We start from the raw sequence: 10,015 nt of genomic DNA on the forward strand, positions 1-10,015 counted from the left end.
TGTCTTTGTTTACTAAACCTTTGTTGTATTCAAACTTGGTTGTGGGAGAAGGCACAGTGTTTCCACCTACACCTCCATCTTGGCGGAAGTCTCTGCCTTCTGTCTCTGTAAATTGCCTCCTGCTTTTGGTCCCAAGGACGGGCCCTCCCTTGATCTATAAAATGACTGCCTTCCCACTGTTCGAGGCCCAGAATTTGGAAACTGACTCCTCTGGGTCCGCGTGCGTAAAATAAACTTTCACTCTGTATACCCGAAAGCAGCTGAGTTGTTTTCTGTAACATCTCCAGTGGTTTACCACATGAAAGGACTGTCTTGGCTCATGTGTCAGACTTTCCTAAAATCTCTCAACAAGCAGCATCTGGTCTCAGTGTGCCCTACATCTCTCACTAAGTGGCCGCAGACCCAGCCCTAGCAGCTTTCAGCCTTGGTTCACAGCCTGGCTCTCCTGGGCACCTCCAAGCCTGTCACAAGTAGCAGTCATCTGCAGATCACTTTGTAGCTTATGCTGAGTGACTCTAGACAGAACACAGGTGGTGGCTGACCCTGGCCTTCACCTCTCCAAAGGCCCCAGAGGCACCTAAAAGATTTCAGCCTTAGCGGTAGTTGAAAAGTTTAAGTAATCAATGCATGTGGAAAGCAGTTATACCAAGAACTGGAATGCTTGATTTAGGAGGCTGACAAGCAATTCAACCATTGTGCCTCAGGGGTCTGCAAGTGATGGAAATGGTGTGTTTCAGGGAGGGACACAGATGAAGAATTGACGGATAAAGAACTGGTAATCAACAGAGACAGTACTAGGAAAATCACAGCTGGACTGCAACTCCCCCCCCTCCAAACCCCTTACATACCCTATCTTCTTATAAAAAAGTCAGCTTGAGATGAGACACTAAGATGGTTTTTGAGGGTCCATAACCTGCCATCTTCTCCGACTGATACAGATCACTGGGGAGGGGTAGGAAGAGGTCATAGGAGTTATGTACTCTCTTGTGCCTGGCTCATTTGGTCAGAAAAATATTTTTGAGATTTATTCATGTCATTATATATTTTTAGATTTATTCATGTCATATATATACAACTGTGCATAAATATAACATAAGCCAGTAAGCCAGAACAAATGGAAGAGGGAAACTAAGTAGACTATTAATTTGCCAAGCAATTTACAGCCAGCTAGTAAATCACAAAATCCTACCTTCCCTAAACCAAGGACACACAAGAGTAAATGGTTTACACTGCTCCTCTCCAACCACAGAGTAAATAGCTTAAATCACACTACTCAGGGAAATAGATAGTTGAAATCTAATTGGTATCATTTGTGCTAACCACACCTAAAGATGAAAGACCTGGAAGACTCAAGTCCCTGAACATCAGCTAGCTGAAGAAGGGACTGGTGCCAATGGTGTCCTGTTAACATCACATTCTTCCTTAACGCTGATGGGAATCAAACCCTGGATCCACCAGATAAAACAGGCACTGCCTGAGGAGGACAAAGACCCTACTGCTATGGTAGATGCTGAAAGGGAAAGCCGGACCTGCACTCCTGAAGGAGATTTGAAATTCCTCTTCTGGAAAAGGATAGTGACCCCCAATACAGGATGGCAATGTTTCTTTTAATTTCATATGCTTATAAAGCGAGGGACTTTTCACTGCCAGATAAGAGTTTGAGTATGATCCTTCCCAGTATGGAAAAGAACAAAAACTGAAAGTGAGTTATGGCTAAATCTGAATGAGTAAAGGTATATATAGAAAGGTTGTGGACTTCTGGCCAAGACGGAGGCATAGGTTGACACACTGTGCCTCCTCACACAACCAAAATTAGGACAACAACTTACAAAAACAAAAAACAACCAGAACTGACAGAAAACCAAACGGTATGGAAGTCCGACAACCAAGTTAAAGAAACATTCATCCAAACTGGTAGACGGGGCAGGGACAGGCAGCTGGGCAGAGAGGACGCGTGGCTGGCGGACCCGCCAGGTGGTGGCTTGTGGACTGGGTGATCCCACATTCGAGTGCAGATAAACTGGGAGGAACAACTTGGGAGTGAGAAAGACTGCACAACCCAGGGTTCCAGTGCAGAGTAATAAAGCCTCAAACCTCTGACTGAAAAAAACTGTGGCAGTTGAGGCAGCGGGAGAAACTCCCAACCTCACAAGAGAGTTCACTGGAGAGACCCACAGGGTCCTGGAAAGTACACAAACCCACCTAGCTGGGAATCAGCACCAGAAGGACCCAATGTGCTTGTGCGTGGCATGGGAAGTGACTGAAAACAGGCAGAGAGCAGAGCAAGGAGCACTGTTCCCTCTCGGACCCCTCCCCCACATACAGCATCACAATGCATCGTGGGTTGTCCCGCCACGGTGAACACCTAAGGCTCCGCCCCTCACTATGTAACAGGTGTGCCTAGACAAATAAAAAGAAAAAAAGGCCCAAAGAAAAGAACAGATCAAAACTCCAGAAGAAATACAACTAAGCAAGGAAAAGATAGCCAACATATCAGATGCACAGTTCGAAACACTGGTAACCAGGATGCTCACAGTACTAACTGAGCTGAATTGCAAAATGAAGGAACAAATGAAGACTACCCAAAATGAAATAAAGCAAAATATACAGGGAACCAACTTCTCTTTTCAAGGGAAGAAAAATGGGACTCAAATCAACAGTTTGGACCAGAAAAAAGAAATAAACATTCGACCAGAAAAGAAAGAAGAAACAAGAACTCAATAAAATGAGGAGAGGCCTAGGAACCTCCAGGACATCTTTAGATGTTCCAGCATCTGAATCAAAGGGGTACCAGAAGGAGAAGAGGAAAAGCAAGAAACTGAAAACTTATTTGAACAAATAATAAAGGAGAACTTCCCCAGTCTGGCAAAGGAAATACACTTCCAGGAAATCCAGGAAGCTCAGAGAGACCCAAAGAAGGTGGACCCAAAGAGGAACATACCAAGGCACATCATAATTACATTAGCCAACATTAAAATAAAGGAGAGAATCCTAGAAGCAGCAAGAGAGAAGAGGACAGTCACCTACAAAGGCAGTTCCCATCAGACTGTCAGCTGATTTCTCAAAAGAGACCTTACAGGCAAGAAGGAGCTGGAAAGAAGTATTCCAAGTCATGAAATCCAAAGACCTACGGCCAAGATTGCTCTATCCAGCAAAGCTTTCATTTAGAATGGAAGGGCAGATAAAGTGCTTCTCAGATAAGGTCAAATTCAAGGAGTTCATCATCACCAAGCCCTTATTATATGAAATGCTAAAGGGACTTACCAAAGAAAAAGAAGATGAAAAATATGAACAGTGAAAGGACAGCAAACTCACAGTTATTAACAACCACACCTAAAACAAAAGCAAACTAAGAGGACAGCTAGATCAGGAGCAGAACCATAGAAATGGAGATCACATGGAGGGTTAGCAACAGGGTAGTGGGAGGAAGAGAAATGGAGAGAAGATACAGAGAATAAGTATAGATGGTGGGGAGGAAATAGACAGGGGGAGGGCAAGAGTAGTATGGGAAATGTAGAAGCTAAAGAACTTATGCCACATGGACATGAACTAAGGGGGAGGGAATGTGGGTAGAAGAGGGTGTGCAGGGTGGAGGGGAATAAAGGGGAGGAAATGGGACAACTGTAATGGCATAATCAATAAAATATATTATAAAAAAACTAAAGGGGGAATGATAGGAGTACTCAGGTGTTAAAGAGTTTACCCTTAACTGGCAGGCTTAAGTGACTAATGCAAGTGAAAGTTGTTATTCCAAAACTGTATTTTTTAAAAGATTTTATTTATTTATTTTTAGAAAAGGGAAGGGAGAGAGAAAGAGAGGGAGAGAAACTTCAGTGTGTGGTTGCCTCTCAAGCACCACCCCCACCAGGGACCTGGCCTGCAACCCAGGAATGTGCCATGACTGGGAATTGAACTGGGAACCCTTTGGTTCACAGGCCAGCGCTCAGTCCACTGAGCCACATCAGCCAGGGCCCAAAATTGTGTAGTTTTTTAATAAAGACTCCATTCCTTTATCACCAAACCTTTGCCTCTGGAATTTTGCCTAGGGGATGGCAGTGGTCATCAGGACCCCACCTGCTGTTCAATAGCAAGATTGCTGGCATCTGCATAATGTACCCATAAAGGTTCAATCCTTGTCTCTATTTAGTGGTTCTGGTAGTAACAAGCAGCATGAACAACGACCTTTCTAGTTTCAAGGCCACGTCAAAGCACCACCTCCACAGGCAACACACTCAAGGGGCAGACTCAGTGGGCACCAGAGCCCTGCTAAAGTAAGTCCTGCTCCCTGGGGAAGGCTCCTGCACAACAGATCCTCAAAGGTGGTGGTTGGTCACAAGCCAGTCCTTACAGCCATGCATTTACCCAATGCGGTGGGGGGGACCCCTCCCCCTCCCACTGACCTGCCAACAGCAATCAAGGCTGAACTACAACAGAGTAGTATACATAGGCTAAATGGGGGGGAGGGGGAACACACTGTAAGTGCCCTATTTCAGTGAATGGGGTGACTGTGCCACTGTATTCTACAGAACACCTACTAGATAAGACCACTCTACCTAGCCCAAGTGGCATATCAGTTATACCTAATACATAGAAATGAACACAGGGAGGCTGCCAAAATGAGGTGACAAAGAAATATGTCCCAAATGAAAGAACAAAACAAAACTCCAGAAAAAGAACTAAACAAAATGGAGACAAGCAATCTATCAGATACAGAGTTCAAAACACTGGTCATATGATGCTCAATGAACTTAGGGGAAGAGTAGATGAACTTAGTGAAAACTTCAAAGAGCATCAAAAAGAACATGGAAACCATTAAAAAAAAACAGTCAGAAACTAAGGATTATACTAACTGAAGTGAAGACTAATTTACAGGGAATCAACAGTGGAGTAGATGAAGCCAGAATCAAACCAGCAGTGTGAAATATAAAGAAGCAAAAAACAGCCAATTGGAACAGCAAAAGGAAAAAAAAAATTAAATGATGAGAGTGTAAAGGAGCCTCTGGGACAACTTCAAGTATACCAATATTTACATCATGGGAGTGCTGGAAGGAGAAAAGAAAGAGCGAGGAATTGGTAACCTATTTGAAAAAATTAGTAACAGAACCCTGGCCAGGGCAATTCAGTTGGTTAGAACAACATCCCAATACACCAAGGTTGCAGGTTTGATTCTAAGTCAGGGCACATACAAGAACTAACCAATGAATGCATAAATAAGTGGAACAACAGATCAATATTTCTCTCTATGAAACTCTAAGGACCTACAACCAAGATTACTCTACCCAGCAAAACTATTATTTAGAATCAAAGGCCATATAAAGAGCTTCCCAGACCAAAAATAAAACATATAGGAGTTCATCACCACCAAACCAGTATTACATGAATTGTAAAGGAACTTCTTTAAGAAGAAGGGAAAAAAGATAAAAAATATAAAAATAAAATGGCAATAAACATATATCTATCAACAACTGAACCTGAAAAACAAAATAAATGAATTAGCAAAACAGGAACAGACTTATAGATGCCGAGAACATTTTGAAGGTTGCCAGATGAGAGGATTGTTGGGGGGATGGGTAAAAAAGGTGAAGGGATAAAGTAGTACAAATTGGTGGTTACAAAGTAGTCACATGGATGGTCTCAGACAGCATAGGGAATATAGTCAATAATATTCTAATAACTGTATGGTATCAGATGGGTATGAGATTTATCAGGGATAATCACTTAGTAAGTTATATAATGCCTAATCACTGGGTTGTAGACCTGAAAATAATATAATATTGTATGTCAACTACAATTGAAAAATTAAAAATTATTTCAAAATGAAAAGAGTATACCAATCATTTTGACCAATTTTTCAGCCACATGTTCCGCTTTTGTGGAATCATTGTAAATAATTTTTTAGCAGTAAAGAACTAAATTTAAAGCTAGTTTGTTTTTAAAAAATCTATTTTTTAGCAACATTCATATATGCCATGCAATATTATTAACTATAGTCACCTAACTGTACATTATATCCTAAATAACTTACTTATTTTATAACCAGGAGTTTGTACCTTTTGATCCCCTTCACCAATTTTACCTACCCACCTCCTCCCAGCAACTACCAACCTCATCATTTTGAAATAATTTTTAATTTTTCAATTGTAGTTGACATACAATATTATATTATTTTCAGGTCTACAACCCAGTGATTAGGCATTATATAACTTACTAAGTGATTATCCCTGATAAATCTCATACCCATCTGATACCATACAGTTATTAGAATATTATTGACTATATTCCCTATGCTGTCTGAGACCATCCATGTGACTACTTTGTAACCACCAATTTGTACTACTTTATCCCTTCACCTTTTTTACCCATCCCCCCAACAATCCTCTCATCCTTAGAGTTTCATAGAGAGAAATATTGATTTGTTGTTCCACTTATTTATGCATTCATTGGTTAGTTCTTATATGTGCCCTGACTTGTATGTGCCCTGTATCTATGAGGTTGGTTTTTTGGTTTTGTTTGTTTTTTAGATTCCATATATAAGTAAAATTGTAAGTACAGGTTTCCAAGCTAGCTGAAAGGGGAGCATTCCTATGAAACTTTTCACAAGCCATAAGGGCATAAAGCAAAGAAGCAATTAACATTCGTTTATACAGAAAAATTTTTTTAGCATTCTCAGACCCCAATAATAGCCTATCAAATCATATCAAATATGTTTAATTACAGCCAGTTTTACACTCAGTGTTAACACCCTTATGAGCTCTCATAGGCTTTCCTTATGCCTTGGGACACATCCTGTTAACATATACACAAAATAAATCCAAATAAAGCACAGATGTTCTCAGACAGTTCAAATCTCTGGCAGCTGGATGCTGAGTATGGTTCCGGAGAAGGAGATTGGTGGGGCCACTCTTGCTGCTCAGGGTGCCCGTTGCCTCTGTCTATCAGTCTCGCTGCAAACAAACATTGACTGTTGTTTTCACTTTTTGCTTTTGTTGGTAAAAGTGAAAATTCTCTTTGGATTCCTTTCATTTACCAAAAATATGTACCAATATAGGTTTTTCATAAAAGTGAAGCGGTGTGATGAGAGGTTCCGAAAAGCAAGGGATACATGGCTTTGTCTTTTTCTGCCTGATTTATTTCACTGAGCATAATGTGTGTAGGCAAAAATGGTGAATTCAACTTGAACACTGAATTGGAGAACTGAGCTGGAGATGCCCATGGGACCACAAAGTAGAAAGGGTAGTAAATGGCTGAATATACAAGAATTCTCTACGAGAGGGAAATCCTGGAAAGTAATTGCTTAGGACCTAGGGAACACAGGAGAAGGCACCAGTGAAGGGATGAGGATTAGGTTCAATCCTTAACTGGACTTAACCACCAATCAATAAACAGATTGATGTTGGAAGCGTTTGGGAAGCATCTCCCATGTGGCCGATTATTATGCTTGTAACAGAAATGTGTAAATTGTCTTTTTTGCAGGAGTGAACATAGCCAATAAAGTAATCACAATCCTGGATCAAGAATAGAAAAGAAAGCGTAAACTATTAGCCCCAAAGATGAACTATAAAAATCAAAAAGAATGTTCTAAAAGGGATTTATTTAAACTGTTAATCTAATGAAAACCATTTTATTTTTGTACAGAGCCATGGTATAAATTAACAGGTCACTATGAAAAAAAATCAAAATTTCTGCAGAGTAAAAGAAATGGAATTACTATTTTCCTCCCACTTTTCTCATGGAAAACTTTCTATTTACTTGGTACAAACATAGAAAACCCTAAATATATATCTTAAAGAAACAAAGACCTATTATTCAAATGTACTAGATGATAGTGCACACAAACACACCATTCTCAGGAGTTCTGGTGAAGATGGAGGCATAGGTAGACATGCCTCACCTCATTATACGACCATATGAAGGAATACAACTAACTTAAAAGCAAAAAAACACCCAAAAAACACCCAGAACTGTATGGAAGTCCAACAACCAAGGATTTAAAGAAGCTTTATTTATCCAGAGGGTAGGAGGGACTAAGACAGGAAGTTGGAGCAGAGAGGACTCCACATGACAGCGGTAAGCCGGGGGCAAAGAGGTGGTGAGGCAGCGAGGTGGCAGCGGCCAGCAGCAGCCGGCAGAATGGGCAGCCCCACATTCACATGTGGTATATAAAAATCAGGGAGACATATAGTGAAAGAGCAAGCCTAACCCCCGGCCAGACCATACAGAGCTTGGAAAAAGAAAGCCTCATAACTCCTAGCTATAAACACAGTGGGGGCTGGGGCAGTAAAAGAAACTGCCAGTTTCACAGGACAGCCTGGAACCCACACAAATCCACACACCCATCCGGGGAACCACAACCAGGCCAGCAGTTATAGGAGTGTCAGTCACATATGGGAACTGGGTGAAGTGACTGGAAATGGGACGAGGGTCAGGCAAGCCCCCAGAGGTCAGCCAGTAGTGGCACTGTCCCCTCTTAAACCCCTCCCTCATACACATGGAGCCACGGTTGTCCCACCCCACACAACTTAACAGATGCGCTAAAATGCAATCAAAGCAGCTATACCTAGAACTCAGATACAGGAAGGCTGCCAAAATCAGGAGACAAAGAAATAAGGTCCAAATGAAAGAACAGAACAAAACCCCAGAAAGAGAATCAGATGCAGAGTTCAAAACACTAGTGTTCAGAATACTCAAAGATCTCACTGAATATGGCAAAAGCGTAAGGGAAGAAATGAAGGCTCCATCAACGGAAATAAAGAAAAATCCACAGGAATCCAACAGTGAAGGGAAGGAACCTGGGATTCAAATCAATGTTGTGGAACATAAGGAAGAAATAAACATTCAACTGGAACAGAATGAAGAAAAAGAATTTTTTTTAAAATAAGGATTTAAGAAGACTCTGGGACATCTACAAAAGGGCCAACATCTGAATCATAGGGGTGCCAGAAGGAGAAGAGGAAGAGCAAGAAATTGAAAATTATTTGAAAAAATAATGAAAGAAAACTTCCCCAATTTGGCAAAGGAAACAGACATACAGGAAGTAGAGGAAGTCCAGGAAGTCCAGGAAGCAGAGTCTCAAACAAGTTGGATCCAAAGCAGGCCATACCAAGACACATCATAATTAAAATGCAAAACATTAAAGACAAAAAAAGAATCTTAAAAGCAGCAAGAGAAAGGCAGAGTGTTACCTGCAAAGGAGTTCCCATAAGACTATCCCCTAGTTTCTCAAAAGAAACTTTGCAGGCTAGAAGGGTGTGGCAAGAAGTATTCAAAGTGATGAAGCAAAGACTTACACCCTAAACTATTCTATCCAGGCAAGCTATCACTTAGAATGGAAGGGCAAATAAAGTGCTTCCCAGATAAGGTAAAGTTAAAAGAGTTCATCATCATCATCATCAAGCCCTTATTATATAAAATGTTAAGGGGACTTATCTAAGAAAAAGAAGGTCAAAACTATGGGCAGTAAAATGACAACAAATTCACAACTATTGACAACTGAACCTAAAAACAAAAACAAACTAAGCAAACAACTAAAATAGGAACAGAACCACAGAAATAGATATCACATAGAAAGTTATCAATGGGGAGGGGAGGGGAGAGAATGGTGGAAAGGTAAAGGGAATAGGAAGCATAATTGGTAGGTACAAAATAGATTGGGGGAGGTTAAGAATAGTATAGGAAGTGGAGAAGCCAAAGAACATACATGCACAATCCATATCATGAACTAGGGGATGGGGGGGGGCAGTGGGGAATGCTGGTTAGAGTTGGGATGCAGAGTGGAGGGGAATAAAGGGGAAGAAATACAGGACAATTGTAACAGCATATCAATAAAATATACTGTAAAAAAAGAACTTACATGTACAACCCATGGACATGAACTAAGGATGGGGATCACTGGAGGGAAGGGGGGAAACAGGCAGAGGAGGTCAAAGAGAGAAAAATTGGGATAACTGTAATACCATAATCAATAAAATATACTTAAAAAAAAGAACTCCATTCTTTTTAACTCTTCTCCAGTTAC

Source organism: Sturnira hondurensis, unplaced genomic scaffold, assembly GCF_014824575.4.
Source record: "Sturnira hondurensis isolate 20B ecotype Veracruz unplaced genomic scaffold, ASM1482457v3 Scaffold0015509, whole genome shotgun sequence".
Taxonomy (NCBI): Eukaryota; Metazoa; Chordata; class Mammalia; order Chiroptera; family Phyllostomidae; genus Sturnira; species Sturnira hondurensis.